We start from the raw sequence: 17,150 nt of genomic DNA, 5'->3' as shown, positions 1-17,150 counted from the left end.
ACGGAGAGAAGAAATTCCATGACAAGGTAGGAATATCGAAGTTTAATTACAAAATCTAGCTGGATAGGAGATTTGTGCCCTCATTTCCTACTAAACTTCATATTTGTTCCCTTGCATTCCAAGAGTTTCTGCCTAAAAGTAGGAATTCCACCCACATTGCATTTCATTTCCACCTAAAATGTTAAAATATTTTAACGAAATTTGGTAAAATTTTGAACACTATAATGAATGAACAAGACGTTCATTTATAGTTTACAAAGAGTCAATCTTTGCATAATGAAACAATTGTAAGAATTAGAAACATTCTATTATGTACAAGATTTACTATATTGACCATTAAACAAAAATAGAAAGATATCTACAGAGATATTATTCTAATACCTCCCTCAAAGGCCAATCTATCTACTACACCAAGAACCCCCCTGAACTCAACAAACTTATTTGGAAGTAGGGACTTGGTGAGAAGATGTGCAATCAAGTCTTCTATAGGAACATAATGTGAATCTGTGGATCTGTTTTCAAACAGCTAGAGGATGAAGTGACAATGAAGGTCAATATGCTTGGTTTGCTAATGGAAGACTAGATTTTTGGCAAGCTTGAGCATTCCTTGATTCTCACAAAGGTGGGGCGAAGGAAGGACCCACTTGAACACGAATGTCTGAAAACAGCCAAACTGCCTCACAAGTTGCTTTAACTATTCCTAGATATTTAGCTTTCGTCAAGGAAAGAGATACAATCTGTTGCTTCTTTCTGGTCCAAGTGATAGCACTTGTGCCCAAACTCAAGATATACCTAGAAGCAAAGCCTCCCAAATCCAAATCTATGTGCCGATGAGTTTGGATCTTTGGTTCGTCCACATATAAGATACCAAAATCCAATGTACCCTTGACATAGCACAGGATGCGCTTCACTATAGCCCAATTATTTGAAGTAGAAGTTTTCATGAAGCGAGATATGTCACTTATGGCAAAGTTGAGACCAGATCTAGTGGCGTTGAGATAGATTAAATTGCCCAATAACTGCCTAAACGCAAATTCATTCTCAACTAGGGAACCAAATTTGTCGACAACTTCAGACCAAACTCAATAGGTGTATATGCAGGTTTGCAGTCCTGCATTATGAATTTGTCTACTAAAGCCTGTGCATACTTCAACTAAGAAATAAAGATGCCATGAGACTGCTACTAAACCTCAACACCTAGGCAGTAGTGGAGAAGCCCAAGGCGATCATGTCAAAAGATAGGCATTAATTCTTGATTCTCTTTGAATCAAAGATGTCAAACTACCAATGATTATCAAATCATCAACATATACAACTAGAAGTATGATATCACTGCCATTAGTCTGACATATAGATTTGAGTCAAGACTCCTCAGGAAACCTTGATTTGTGAGGCACTTAACAATTTTCATGCACCATATTCAAGAAGCCTATTTTAGAATATAGAGTGCTTTCACCAATTTGAGTAGTTGATGTTCTTTATCAGCAACCTTGAATCCAAGAGGCTACATCATGTAAACCTCTTGCTATAACTCAACTTTTAGGAAGGCACTCTTAACATCCATTTAATGGACCTTCCAATCACACTGAACTGTCATGGCTAGGACTAATCTAATGGTGTTCATCTTTATTGTTGGAGCAAAGGTCTCCTCGTAATCAATTCCTTCATGCTAAGAGAAGCCTTTGGCTTCGAGATGAGCCTTATACTTATCCAAAGAGCCATCAACCTTGTATTTAACCTTCTAAGCCCATTTGCATCCAATGAGTTTCTTCTCTAGAGGAAGATCTGAAAAAACCCAAGTATTAATTTTTAGCAAGATGTGATGCTTAGTTGATAGCTTGTTGCTACTCAGGTATCCCTTTTGCCTATGTGTATGTTTGAGGGCTTATGCACACTGTGAATGTGACCATAGAAGCAAATTTTACAAAATTAAAAGGTTTACTCTTCTTCTGAGCAATTCTACCCTTGATGAGCTCATCATCATGAAAATTGCCAAGAATGGGTGACTTAGGGATAGTTTGGTAGGATAGAAGAATGCTCTTGATGGGCATCGTAGTGCTTTTCAGTACTTTGGGATATTTTTTTCCCCATGTTCCCAAGTTTGACATGGAAATTTGTGGTGCTTTGATCTTGGAGAGATCGTGGTAACTACTATTTTGCAATTGAATGCCTCACAATGAGGTAAACAGGCTTGTATTATGCCTCTTCTTGTAGAGATCATGGCTAGATGTGTCTTCCTAGCACGAATTGATTTTCTTGTTAGAACACTTAGGGAGAGTTAGTGATAGTTTGGTTCGATAGGAGTTAGTGACAGCTTGGTTGGATAGAAGAATGCTCTTGATGGGCATCGTAGTGCTTTTTAATACTTTGGGATATTTTATTCCCCATGTTCCCAAGTTGACTTGGAAGTTTTTGATGCTTTGATCTTGAAGAGGTTGTGGTAAGTACTATTATGCAGTTGATGCCTAACAATGAGGTAAACAAGCTTGTATTATCCTTCTTCTTGTAGAGATTGTGGCTAGATGTGTTTTCCTAGCACGCATTGATTTTCTTGTTAAAGGACTTAGGGAGAGTTTTGGTGCTCTTTCATGTGTGAATGATCCTTTTGGTGGTTGTAGCATTGGTGGTTATGGAATTGGAATAATTTGGTTAGATTATGAAGAAGTCGGTTGGCTATTCTTGCTTTCATTTAAGATTTGGTCCCATAGTTGGTGTGCTTTATTTTATCTGACTCGCATGCTTCCACGAGTAAGCCTAATCTATGGGGAGGATAATGTAGTGCCTCTCCCATTTAGATTTTGCATGTCATCCTGATGGAGGTGACTTTGATGATTCGAGCTTACTGTGTGGTCAATGAAGCTAATCTTGGGAAGTGGTGATTATTCCTGTGTTTTTATTTTATGTGACCATGTGAGATGCACCCTATATAGTTAATTCTTGTGTCCTTTCCAAGATGATTGTTGTAGTTTTGATTGGTATTTGGCTTATGAGATTTAAGATGTGTTTTATTGGTTTCACTAAGGTATGTGTCAGTGATAACCTAGTTTGGATGGTATCACAATATTATTTCATGACTACCCTTTTGATGTGATCGGTGGTTGCACCTTATGATGCACGAAATCTGGGTGGTTACACCCTATGAAAATCGATCTTTTGCTTGTGGTTAAAATCTGGGTGTCGGATTTGTACATGGAGCAACTTGTTGGATTCATGTCAAAATTGCTTCACTTTACTGATGGCTTCATCTGATTTGGTGGAGTTTTTATTTATTTCTTTGCTTTATTGGTTTTTACCATTCATGTGAGGTACGACTCTTCATATCTTTTGATTCGCTCCATCTTTTCGAATGATGTAAATTATTGTTAGTTCGTGGACTAAGAACTTGTGTTCATTCACATTTCATTGCTTTCATCCACCTAGTTGGATGGGGGTGTGAGCTTTTGTTGTTTGCCCATGTGGGGTTTGAAGCTTTTTACAGTGTTATGTTGTTGGATTTCCATGAAGTTCCCAAATCCAAGATTTTATTTGGAAAGTGTGATGTCGAGCAGATTTAGACCAATGAGTTTTCATTTTGTCATTTTATTTGATGTTTGATTTTTGGGCTTTTATTTGCCTTATGATTTTGTGTGCCACCCAGAACCAATCAGTCGCCATGTTTAGCTTGATTGAATTATGATTTTCATAGCCTCTACAACAAGGAGTAGGATCATGGAGGTCAGAATGGCTAGAGGACATTCAATGTTAAAATGTTGATTTTTGCCCGATGCCGGATTTGGCCGAAATTTGAGTATTTGGTTGCTTTTGGGCATTTAGTGCCTTCCTCGTGTTCTAGCAAGATGAATTTTGGATTTCATGGAAATTCATGCTCTTAGCATAATGGTTGATTGAGCTATGTGTTATTATGTCTTTCTATGGCTTTCACTCAGTTGTTGTCTAGAGTGTTTTGGAGTTGAGATATCCTCTTTGTTTTCTTTTTACCCATGTGTTGGTACCTATCATGCTTGAGATTGAGCTCACATGTGCTATATGGATGTATGGCCTATAAGACTACATCCAAGCATGTAGTTGAGTTATGTTCCTATGTCAAGGTTCCAGTGACCCGAACTCTTGATTTCAAGGCCAACCAAGTTTACCATGTTTTGTGGTTTTTGACTTTGAGAATCTTTTATGGTCTTGCCCCATTAATTTATTCTTATTTATGCTTTTTCTTAGTGCCGCATTGTAACGAGATGATATTGTTTAGTGCCTAAGAAGTGAAGTGGAGCTCTCCAAGGCAGGATGGGACACACAGGGGTCCCAAGGTATCCCTCGGCAAAGTTCTTAATAACTGATAACTAAATGAATGATGGGATCTTAAAATGTTAACAAGAGATTAAATAGATTGATGTAACCGACTACCTTCTTGTTGTTTGAGGACGTAGATATGGTATGTCTCACCATGCCATCGTTAAGGATGTTGATATGGCGCAATACCTTCCTATTGTTTGAAGATGTTGATATGGTACAATATAGCCTTGCCATCTACAGATGTTGATATGGCTTTGTTGAGCATCCTTGATGAGAGAAGGGTAGATCGATGTCGCACAAGCTTTCTAACCTATGTGATGACATTCTATTCTCATGTCTCCACACTAAACCTTTGTTAGTATTGAGTAGTACGCTTGGTCCACTATGGTTGTTGGTGTCCTTAATTGTGTTTGAATAGTGAATCTCATGTTGAGTGTTCTCCATGTATGATTGCATTTTTCTCTAGTATACTGTATTGGACATTGTGATGTCCTATGAGTTTATGTATTTGGCTGGTGTATGTGTGTTAGCCACTCTATAATATCCCCCTCTAATAATAAAATTCAAATAGTTGATATCCCTTAATTATTTGATAAATAAAGTCAAATAATTCCTTAGAAAATAAATTAGTCATTTAATAACAAGATATATAACAATCTACCTAAATAACTATTTCCTAAACAACTTAAATTTTTTTTTATCGATAAACGGTCGAAGCCTTATATTATATTAGATAAGCAAAAAATTACAAAAATTACAAGAATTCTCCATTCTGACGGGCATTGGTAGGAAAGAACGGAGAAAGAAAACCTCCAGTCTAGCCCGGGACCGAAGTCCTATATTATACATATAATAAAAGGGGCATTCCCCAATGAGAGAAGTACATCTTAATATCGTAACGCTTAGAGAAGCGGGAAACCTTATGAAGAGAGGGTCCAAGTGCGCTAGAGAAAGCACCATTCATGGAGAGAAAACCAGAAACCTGTCGATAAGGTAAACGAACAACAGCAACAACTAACAGCCAAGAGGGTTAAGCATAAATAAAATTAGAATGATAAAAGCTAAAGCCTGCTTAGGACTAATTTAAAAAGAGAAAATGTTGCTATCAAAACCTAAGGATAAAAATGAGAAGTCCCAACTACCAATGGATTAGCTAAATGCTCTAAAATGTTATAGCATTGACTCTGAGCTGAATTTTAAGTATTTGTCCTACTTATGATTTAATATGGTGAAGTAATGTCTATTTTTCTTTTCTTTTTTGATGTTTAATTTTATTACTTGATTTGCAATTAATAGTTGTTTTGGGTGATAGATATGGAGAGATCCAAACATACCTCAAAAACCCTTCGTAGTTTTAGTTTTAAATATTGAAGATTACGAGGTGAGGGGTGAACAGGCTAGAACTGAATTGCATGCTCGATTGCGGTGATAAGGTCTAAATTAATGAAACCCAGCCGAGAGAAAAAAAGAGTGACAAAAAAGATTTAAAAATTGGGTACATTTTGATCTATTCATATATCAAGATTTTGTGTCCATATACAGACAAGAAAAAATGTTACTAAACAAAAGGGCTGAGCCCAGCCCCAGTTGTTTGAGAAATGAGCATTCATCGAGTTAATTAAGAATCTATGAGAACAGCATACGACACCAGAGCTTGCATAAAAAAAAAACCTTCCGGAAGCCAATACCAAAACAGATGCAAAACGATTACAAAATAAGTAAGGATATTGAATTAATATTAACAGAGTATACATCGGAGAACTTCCAAACTGAAAAAATTATGAATTAGTTATGATTGAAAATTAATAAGTGTTCTCCATCTGTGCCCCTATTTGCTAAATTATCAGCTTCAGCATTAACTTCTCTAAATATATGAGAGAATCTAATTTCTTCAAATTCTTCCAAAAGTGTTAATGTTGCTTCCAACTGAGAGTTTAATATCCAATTTGGAGTTGCCCCTTTACTAAGCACGTTTAGGACAAATTTCCTAAACAACTTAATTAACTACTAAACAAGTTTATTAATAAATAATAACAAATAAATATGTCAAAAGACATGACCCAAATTATAAGCAGTGCATATAGCGCATCATGAAAGGCATAAGAGATATGGATCAGGATGAAATAAAACATATAGGAAGAACATACGATAAATAAATGAATAGACATTCACATAAGGGAACCCCGTCATAAGGTAAGCTTCCACATGCTTGGAGGGAATAGGAGACCATGGTGACAAGGGAGATTCAATCTACATAATAATATTACCATCAAAGGTTTAAGTCCATCTTTAAAAGCGCATATAAGGTGGGGACCACCAAATACAAAGAAAGGGCCAATGAACTCGAAATTATAGGTCACAGATTTGAGGTATGTCATGTTACAATTAATGCTTTTTATTAATTAGTTAGATTTATTAAATATTTATTATATAATTCCCTTTTTACATTATTTAAGGATATATATGAACATATATTTAAGAATAACATGTTGACATTATTAAATTTAGAAGAATGAAATCATGTTCATTAGATAGAATTAATTGATATTTGTTACAAGAAATCAAAATAATATTTTTAGGCAGGAGATTGATTCAAATGCTAATAGTGGTAGTATGAGGGGTAACATCTCTATCTAACTGATATGTCCATATGGTCTGTATAATGTCGGGAAGTAAGATTAATAATCTCCATCTGACCGACATGCCCGAGAATTGAGGAATCTCTATAATATTAGTATGTGAGATTAATAATCTCCATCTAACCAACATGCTTCAGATTTCATCATCTCTATAATGTTGGTATGTGAGATTGATATAATCTCCATCTAATCGACATGCCTGAGATTGATGTGCTAGAATATTCTGATGATGTCAACATATGCATATGTGATTGGCCTTGGATAGAGGATGTCTTGTCCAAGAAGAATCTTAAGGGGTGGGCTTTTGGGAAGACGATGAGGTAGCTATGAGCTAGGAAACCGAATCTGGAGATGTCCTTAAGATTGGGGTTAAATTAGAGGGTAGAATAATATAGCTAAGTTTATTATTTTCTTGTGATTCTAATAATTATTTTGCAGGTATTAGTTGTCCCAAGATAACCCTAATAGTGGAGACATCACAGCTCCCTGCTTGTGTGTATGCCTTATGTTTGTGGCCTAGTTACCATCTCCACGAGCAAAGCGGGTTGGGCCTACTGGTTCCATATGGTTTGGAGGCATTGCTAAAATAACACAGTTAGGAACTAGTGAACAAGGACGAACTTCCTCCAGCTACAAGATTTGGAGCTTGTATGCTCTCTCCTTTCATTGCAAAGATATTTGACGGTATACATGTATATTTGGTGTTGCATATATTGATATTGATCTAACCTTGTACATTTATGTTTTGATGCAATCAAGTGACTATCATCTTAGTATGCATGTATCTAGTACTCCTTGATGTGGAGGTAGTTGCATTTCAGTTGTGTATTGACTTCTTTCTAGTTTTGGCCTTTTCCTTATTCATATTCATCCAAAATTTGCAAAATGGCATCTCTACCTGTAGTTTAGAGTCTACGACCCCTTGGGCCTGAGACTTTAGACATGTTTTAGTGAATTGGTGTCTGTGTTTTGGCGTCTAGGAAGTTTTGGCATCTATGCTTTGGTATCTAAGAAGTTTGGTATCTGCGCCTGAGGTTTGTCATTTGTGACCTCACTAAACTATGTCATTTTCGGACTTCACCAATTTCTACTTTGGTGTCTGTGTGATAATATTGTATTATTTAACTTATAATGGTCAATAAATCTTTTAACTTGTCTAGATTTTTCTATTTTTAGAAATTCCATGGTTTTCTTTTTAATGAAACCGATGAAGTTGGCATGACACACCCTCCGTTCCATGTGAAATGTGTTTTGATCTAGACCTAGTGCTATAATTCAGTGAGGTCACAAATGGGGGACCTCATCCCCTTATAACAAAGTTGAGGCCCAAACCTGGGAGCACGTTCGAACAAAGAAGACACTAGCCACAATCACAATGGTTGAGCAAGGGTTTGAACCTGCATGAGGAAAACACCACAATCACCACTTAATCAACACACTGAGTGGTGAACCCCTTTAAGTTGTCTAATTAGTTTAATTAGCAACTTCCTATTTTCAAAGTGTCAATTAGTTAGTTTATTATCTTTCTTACTCTACTCTCAAAATGCTAGAGTTTCTTTTAGTATTAGAACCCATAGGTTAGTTTGGCAAATTTTAATGTTCATAGTTTCATAGCTAAAGCTAAATTCCAAAAGTTGTTAACAATTTTCTATGAAAAATCGTGAAGAAGCCTAGAAATTTTTTTAAATATGTAGGAGTTGTTCTTTTGATGTTTTTCGTGAAGCTATTTTTGGTGGAGATTTTTGCAGAAATTGTCAACGGTTTTTGAGATCGCAAATCTCTAAAGACTGCAAATCATGAGCTCCCAAATTGTATTCTTTTTCCAGGTAATGAAGGATCGCAGAAGGATTTTGAGACTGTTGTTTGAACTTGTGTCTCTTTTGCAAAGCTACGACTCCCATGGGTACTGTTTTCTCCATCAATATCACAAAATCACAATGCATTTTTCTACATTTTCAAAGACTTGTCTGAGTGTTATTATTGAGTTTATTGCAACATTTTTAGACATTTTTGTGTTCTTCGCAAAGACCACAATTTATTATCATCCACCAGAGGTTTTTGACATTTTCCCACAAACGTAGCCTTTTCTCTTTTGCAAGCTACATTTTTCCTTTGACTTTTGGTGGTTTTAACATATTTTCCTAAAAATTATGGTTTTGCTACATATTTTTTGCAAGCTCGAGTTTCTACTCACAAAGACATCAAAGCTTGTTTTTATGATTGCTTTAGTAAAAATAATGGGTTTCCTATAGTATTTAGTATTTACTACCCAAGGTTTCTAATTGTATCTTTCAAACATTCTTTGTTTTTTGACAGAATTGTGGGTGTTGTGCTTGACTGGTTTTTGAAATAAAATCAGGAGTTTTCCTGAACAGCTCGCCTTGGGATTCATGCCAAAAGGGTTTGACTGATTTTGACCACAAAATCAAATTTGTTAAGATTTGTATCAGCTGCTTGCTGAAAGTTTTTTATTTTTGACAAGAAAAACAACATTGGAGCTTTTTAAGAAGTCGATCTTAGTTCTTGTGCCATTGGAAAACAAGAGGGATGGCATCGTTGACCAGCATCATGTTGGAAAGTAGTCTATACTTTGACAGAAACAATTACAACACAAGGAAATAGAGCAAGCTCTCTATTTTGAGAGAACAAATTTCTAGACTAAACTGTTCTAGGTTACACCATATGCCCTGCAATGGCAGGAAAAGACCAAGACAAGTTTGATGTGTGTAACTTTGAACCAATTATGTTGTTCACGTTATACGTCACCGCTGACATGCTTCCAGAAGTGTCGTCTGGAAAGACTTATGTGGAGATTTGGAAGCACCTGAACAGTTTTGATGAAACATCAAACAATAAAAGAGCAATATGATGTTTTTCATCATGATGGACAATAAGATGTCTTTGCAAGAGCATCTTGTGAAAATGAAGGATGTTCATGATCAACACAAAGCTAGTGGTCACAAGATGGAAGAAAAGGACACGGTGGCCATTATGCTTGAAAGGTTATCATGATCCATCGAGCACTTCCTCAAACCTCTCAACATTACATCCACTAATATTGACCCAAAGAATGATGAGTTGTACAATAAACTATTGCAGCAAGCCTACTTGTAGGCTGATGTCAACTGCCCTACAACAAGCAAATCCCCATCCTCCTTAGGGTTGATGAAAAGGAGGAACGAATCAAAGCTTAAATGTGTTAACTATCAAATGTATTATGGATCATTAATAGCTTCTTACTTTAGTCTGATTTAAATGCATAGCTATGTATGTTAATCATTGGAAAATGGCAGATTCCTACTAGGAAGCATTACCATGACTAAGTAAAGTGCCATTTCCAAGCACAATCAACAGCCTAGTAGGTAATCTTAGGGTAAAGCAAGTAAATTCCTTGTTGGGGACATTACACCGATTAGTGATAAATTCTTGGCAGCTACTCCAGCCTATTTGTTACCATTCGGTTTGGTGTATGTCTTTGGATATATAGGTGAGGAAGAATCATATTTCTTTGTGGCAATTAATGTGGGATCACCAACTGGACAAGGCATTATTTCCCATCCATTTGCATGATGGAGGATGAGAGTGTTCTTGTTTGAGATGATGCTCACTTTCCTTGTCGTTGTAGTTATGGAGCAAATAGATGTTTAGATGGTGCATATTGGCTATAAGGATTGTTTCCTTGATGATTGGCTTTAACTCATTGTGTATACATCAAGTGGGAGAATAAAGAGAACGTGTTCCATACCTAGCATCCTAATAAAATTGTTAATTTTTTTTTTTTCTTGAATCAATGAACGCTTTGACTAGAGCTATGAACAAATGGCGTCACATTGAGAGATCCCATCACCGTAGTCACATCTGTTGAGGCATTAATGCCTCCTAGGTCTCTCTCTTGCTAATATCTATAATCCTCTCCTTACCTCTCAATGCAATGCATGTGTCACTCCTACTCCTTTCTATGGTTAATTGAGCACCTCCTTATCACTCCTTATCTACTTATCCCTCCACATCTCCTTATCTCTCCATCGCTCAAATTGTCACGACTCCATTAGTCCCCCTGCTCTCCATCTACAACCCCTTATCTCTCCAATCTTCACCAATCTATCTCCCTATGCACTCCATTTATGGTGGCTTATTTACTCCTATCTCTCATCGCCTTCTTCCCATCTCCTTTTTACTATTCTCAACTTATTCATCTGTAGTCATCCACCAACAACTAAATCGCCCCTTGCACCAAAAATGTGCTTCCATATGTCTCCATGTAGTTGGTGTCAGCGTGTAACCTACTATAAAAAAATCCTTTAGCTCACTAGTCTTTTGTGTATGCACAAACCTCTATCAACGGCAATGAATGCACACATATTCCCTCGATTATCATTTCAAGTAACTAGTTTAAGAATGTCGAGTTGGGCATTGGCAATTTTGATGGAAGTTGAACTCGTAACCACCCTATCAACAGGGCTCGCAGCTATCGGTGCACTACAGGACCATCCTCAATAATAAGGTTAATGTTAACAATATAAAATCAATACTTTATTTGTCGTACATCCTAGAGATGTGGATATCGCATGGCTTAGGCATTCATAAGGACACTTGGATGTTGTACGAGACATTAAGTTAAATATTTAATTTGGGTGTCACATTACAAAAATAATTAAAACCAAGACATTGATACAAATGAGGTACATGCCTTATGAAATACCACTTAGTGATTTTGTACCAGACTATCTAATAAAAGCAAGCACACGAATAACTATTGAGGTTGGCTTGTTGTTTAAATTTCGATTTAACATCTCTTATAGGTTGCAAATGCGATTGAAGGAAGCATGGATTGGTATGAGTGGCTAAATGATTCTCATTTCCTTGTTCACATGGAGGAGTGCAACTAGTTGTTTGATATCTTATAAATGTAGATTTGAGGATCGCTGCACATATATTAGCACTGCCTGTAAGTATGTATTTTCCAAAAGCAACGATCTCTTGCATTTATATTGAGAAAGAGCCAAGAAGAGACATGTCTCTTCATGGGACACGTCTATTCATTATTATTTGATTAATATAACAACAATTATATTTATATAATATCTCTTGAGTCATTATTATATTAATTTATGTAATATTTACATAATCATTAACATAAATATATATATAAGTATATTTAGACATCTTATATATACTAAATATATATACATATCTTCACTAATCCTGACACAGTACAATCCAATTGAAGCTACAAAACATCAACACTCTCTCTTAGCTAGGGAGAATAAACAAATGGCAAGGTCACCAGGAGACGAGGAAACTTGGAGGTCTCTAGTACTGGTACTAGTACAGCAATTTCTCAAAAATAGGAGATGGAGGTACTTGGAGACGGCATTTTTTTTCTAAAGTTTAAAGAGTAATACAAAATTTGAAAAAAGTAATACAGTAAAACTAAAAGACTAAAGTAAATAATAATACTAATGTCACATTAATATAGAGTCAAATATTTCAAAACTCACATAATCACAATATTGTATCTCATTGATCTTAATTTTTGCATTAAAAAAATTAAAATGAGGGCTAAAATATATAAAATTATTTAATATTATATTTTATCAGGAGACTTGGGGGAGACTTCACTTTTTGGATTAGGAGACTGGGAGACTTCCGAAGACTTTGTCATGAAGTCTCCAACCTTTTTTGAGGTCTTCGGAGACACAAAAAGTCTTTGAGACGTGTCTCGGTCTCCAAGACATGAATTTTAGGGGGAGACAGGTCTCCCCGTAACCATGACAAATGGTTAAATATTACCTCAATTTAATATCAAGTTGGCATGGTTAAGGATATATTTGATCAGAAGAACCACCATTTAGATATCATCTCATGATATAAGGAGTAATGGCCTCAGAATATCAAGTTGCATGACATTCACCAAGAACTCTAAGTAACGGCCTCCTGAACATCAAATACAAGATATTCACCAAGTACTCTAAGTAATGGTCTCGTGAACATCAAGTTGCATGATATTCACCCAGGTACTCTAAGTAATGGCCTCCTGAACATCAAGTTGCATGACATTCACCAAGTATTCAAAAAATTTCCATAGATTATGTGCACATGTATCCTCAATGATACTTACCATACGAACATTATATCATGGTTTGTTTAAGGAAATTAATCTACCATGCAAGATATAATCTATCATGATCTGCTTAGACATCATAAGATATCTATCATAATCAAAGATTAAGCTATTGTCAGATCATCACCTTTCAATAACTTCTACAAATACAACTAATTATCATTTGGAAACCGTCACTTTCTCATGATGTACATAGAGGGCAAGCCCATTAAAATAATGTAGTCGCACACATGGATTCTCAGACTCCCTCTAAATATCAATCTCTCCAACTCCTCAACCAATGTTGCCTCTAATGAAATGCCAGACGCCCTCTGAATCTGATATCAATCTTCTTTTTCCTACAAAAACATCCCCAGGGAGAAAGGAAAGGTCAAGGCAAATAGCTCTTATAGTACATATAGAATAAGAGAGAGACTACAATGAGTAGATAAATGAAAACTTAAGGATAATAAATACTTATCTGTACATCAATATCCTTAATCGTCCTTGTCATCGTTGATGTGTTCATCTTATGACTTTATCTAAATTACTGATGAACTGTCAAATGTATTATTAGTAACAAGGTATTCAAATTTTCATCTATCTTAATAGCTTATGTGATACCCATTATAAGGATTGCAAACTTTAATATGTCAACAATTATAGTCAAATAGACTAAAGTAATAATCTCCAAGTAACAAAGTAGATCCCTCTATCTATTTTGTTGTCCACCCTTCACTTTCCTCGATAGTACTTGCTCCTTTCATACTTCACTGTCTACGTCTATTGTTGACTTGTATGCAAGTTTTGGAAGAGATTTATGCTGATGTATGATGCATCAACTCATCCACTTTTGCCGATGTCACTATGCCAATGTTTAAAGAGCATATGTGTAGTGGCCCATTGGTTTGCATGGACTCATGAATGACTTCCCACTACCAACATCCACTCACTTCAATGTATTTTATTTCGTGGTGATCAGTGATTGATAATTGGTGCTCAGTGTTGTATTACTTGAGTTGTCCACACATGTCTGCCCGTTCATATGGAATCTAGTTTGATTCATTATATATAAGTATGTTTTTCGGTCATGGTTATTGTTAGCTATTTTGCCGCTCACCCCCCCCCCCCGTGCCAAAATTCATATTTCATATTTTGCAAAATGTCTAACAGTCAGTTGGATATTTGAATTTTCAAATATTTAAATGCGAAGCAATATTTTATTCTTAACCTTGGTTATACGCATTATATCCAAAGTCCCAAAGTTATGTTTTGTGTTTTAATATTTATGTGGGCCCGTACTTTCCTAGTCGTCTAATCTCAGATGATCAACGATCGACGCTTCCCCGCTTTCTAAAGATACAAGAAGGTTAAGTAATGCGGGCAAGCACCTCGTTGCCATGTGGCATGTGGGCTTTGTTTCTTTAAGTCGCAGACAAGGTAGAAAGTTGTCAAGTCGAGTTGGCATACGAAAGGCTTCTGGTTGGTTGATGTACTGACATGGGTAGGAAGTGGAATGCATGTTTCATCCATTGTCAGCCGGATTAAGATCCACGGTCGTCACTTTTTCGCTTTATAGAAAAGCTAGTTAATTCATGCGACAAAGCAAGTATCAGACACATGGATTTCGTGATGTCAAAACAGCCTGAAGACATATCAAATCACGGTGGAAATTTAGTGCTATTTCATTGGATGAAGTTGATAACTGGACCAAGTAAAGGTGTTGACTATGCAAGAGGTGAGCCAGTTTATGTTTTTGCCATTGGATAAAGGAAGATCTACGATGGTCTCTTTTTTGCATTATGGAACTACTCAATCTTTAAACAATGCAGGGAAGCGACATCGTGCCACATGTACTTGTGGGTCCATTCTTCAGTGGGTCATCGAGGTTGAAAAAGAATGTCAGACAGGATGCTAGGTAGTGTTGAGGTGGAAAATATGTGTCAGTTCATGTTGATTCGCCGAGGGTCTACGTGTTTGCGGAGGTGGACGCTGAAGTGTTCGAAGGGCCCAAAAATATTGAAGGAAAGCGCAGTAATAACTAAAGTCTTTTATGATTGACGATTGGCGCTTTTCCGCATTTTGAAGTTGCAAGGATTTTAGACAAAGTGGGCAAGCGCCTTGCGGACACGTGTCCTTGTAGGCTTAGGTGATAAGCAGCGTTGCCAGTTGACAGTTGGTTGTGATTAAGTCCGCAATTCCATGAGGCAGTTGCAATTAAAGTTTTAAAAGATGGCGCAATTAGGGTAACAAGGTGGTCAAACCCATGAAGGCTCTGCAGGCTAGCGGAAAGAAATAACATCATTGATCCACATGACTCATATTGGTTACTTGACCCAATTGACCTGCTAACTCTTGATGATTTGTTGAACCAGGAGTGGGAGAAGTAATGGTTTTCCTACACGAATTGATCTCCATGATCGATCCCAACCACTCCCAAGTTATGGCCGTGCTAAAAAGACGTGAAAAACATGCCGCCTACCTCCTAGTTATACATTTTGAGGGATTTTTTGCATTAATGGCATTGTTTATGTCAAGATCAGGGTTTCTCCCAGTCAAGGTTGATGATTTCTAGGCCTCTGAGGGTATACCAAATCAGATCTATCATCCAAATTTCATCCAATTGCCCTCTAACAATTTTAAATGCATGAACGAAATTGTGAAGCAATCGAGAGTTAATCTCGAACTATAAAAGCAAGTTTTGTTGTCTTCTGAGGGGTTCTCTCTTTTCTAATTTTCAGAGCTCTTCTGTAATTTTGCCTATGCTCAATAGAGATCTTCTCTACTATATCCATTCTTTGTCAGCCAAGTGTGTGTATACTCCTGTGGCCTCACTTGTTGAATGTATTTTGACAGTTGAAATATCATATGATCATGTTCATACTTGGTAACTGATTAGATCAAGTGAATCAATTGTATTCCTTCTCTGATTGTGTTATCTTTTGGGTTATCTAGGATATTGAGATTCAAAAGGTGTAGATAATGGTATATTTTGAAAAATCTATTAAGTTCTAGTGCATTCATTGGAAAAGAAGTAGACCTATATACTATTTGGTGCATCACCCTCTAGATTAGATTAGGTAGTTTTTCTTGCATGCATTCCTTCTCCCTTTTCCTCTCAAGAATCTATTAGGTGCATCCTAATAGTAAAGTAAGTCGGCCTTCTCCGGAGACTCAATCTCAAGTTGCAAAGTCCCACACTTTCGATATTGTTTCCATGATACACGAGGCTGCCTGAAAAGTATTCCCTCAGGCTAGGGTGCAATCTTTTGTGTCAACAGTTATATGCAAACCCTCCAATATTCTCCGCGATGCCAATGTGTGCTTCCATCTTGGCCCTTGAATACCAATGGGTCGGAGCCTTTGTTTCATTCCCGATAACACCAAACATAGTTTGTGTAGACTATGTTTGGCGTACTAGGATAATATTGTGATTGGTAATTAATTCTCCCTCAAGAAGTCGACTTTCGCAGGCATTCTTTCTTAGTCGCGGCCTTCATCATATCAATGATCTTGATGACCTTTATTTTATATATTCGTGTCTCTTTTAATACAGTCTTTGATCAATCTCGATAATCTTATGACTGGATTATCATCGACCAACATATATTCCACATCTGATCTTTGTGAGAAAACGTAGCCATTCTCCCACAATTCGTTGAATATAATCTTTGTTTAATTATTTACAAGGAATCTGTTGCTTCATAAAGTCAACAATAAAAAAAGTAATGTCCGCCTTTTTATGAAATCAAATGCTCCTTGTTGATTGTTGTCGAGTCACCATTCTCTATTAAGTCACCTTGACGTGTTTGATTGTTGAATAGAGATTATCATTGTTATCCTACAAATCATTGTTTATACATTCATCAGGCCCTTTCTATATGTTTGCAGCCTGACTCTGATACCATGTTGTTTTTAGGATCGCTGCAAATGTATTAGCACTCCCTGTAAAGTATGCGTTTTCCAAAGGCAGCGATCCTTCGCATTTATATTGAGAACGAGCCAAGAAGAGACATGTCCCTCCATGGGACATGTCTATTCATTATTATGTGATTAATATAATGACAATTTTATATATATATATATATATATATATATATATATATATAAGCTCTTGAGAC

General features: G+C 36.4%; 1 protein-coding gene across 4 annotated transcripts in view; it reads right to left on the bottom strand.

Moving 5' to 3' along the window:
* LOC149530530 (serine/arginine-rich splicing factor SR34A-like) overlaps nt 1-17,150 on the bottom strand; it is a 144,797-nt gene that overhangs the window by 42,297 nt on the left and 85,350 nt on the right. The window lies entirely within an intron of this gene.

Source organism: Cupressus sempervirens, chromosome 11 (assembly GCF_028749045.1).
Source record: "Cupressus sempervirens isolate cs-2001-9-10 chromosome 11, ASM2874904v1, whole genome shotgun sequence".
Classification (NCBI taxonomy): domain Eukaryota; kingdom Viridiplantae; phylum Streptophyta; class Pinopsida; order Cupressales; family Cupressaceae; genus Cupressus; species Cupressus sempervirens.
This window is presented reverse-complemented; position numbering and strand designations above follow the sequence as displayed.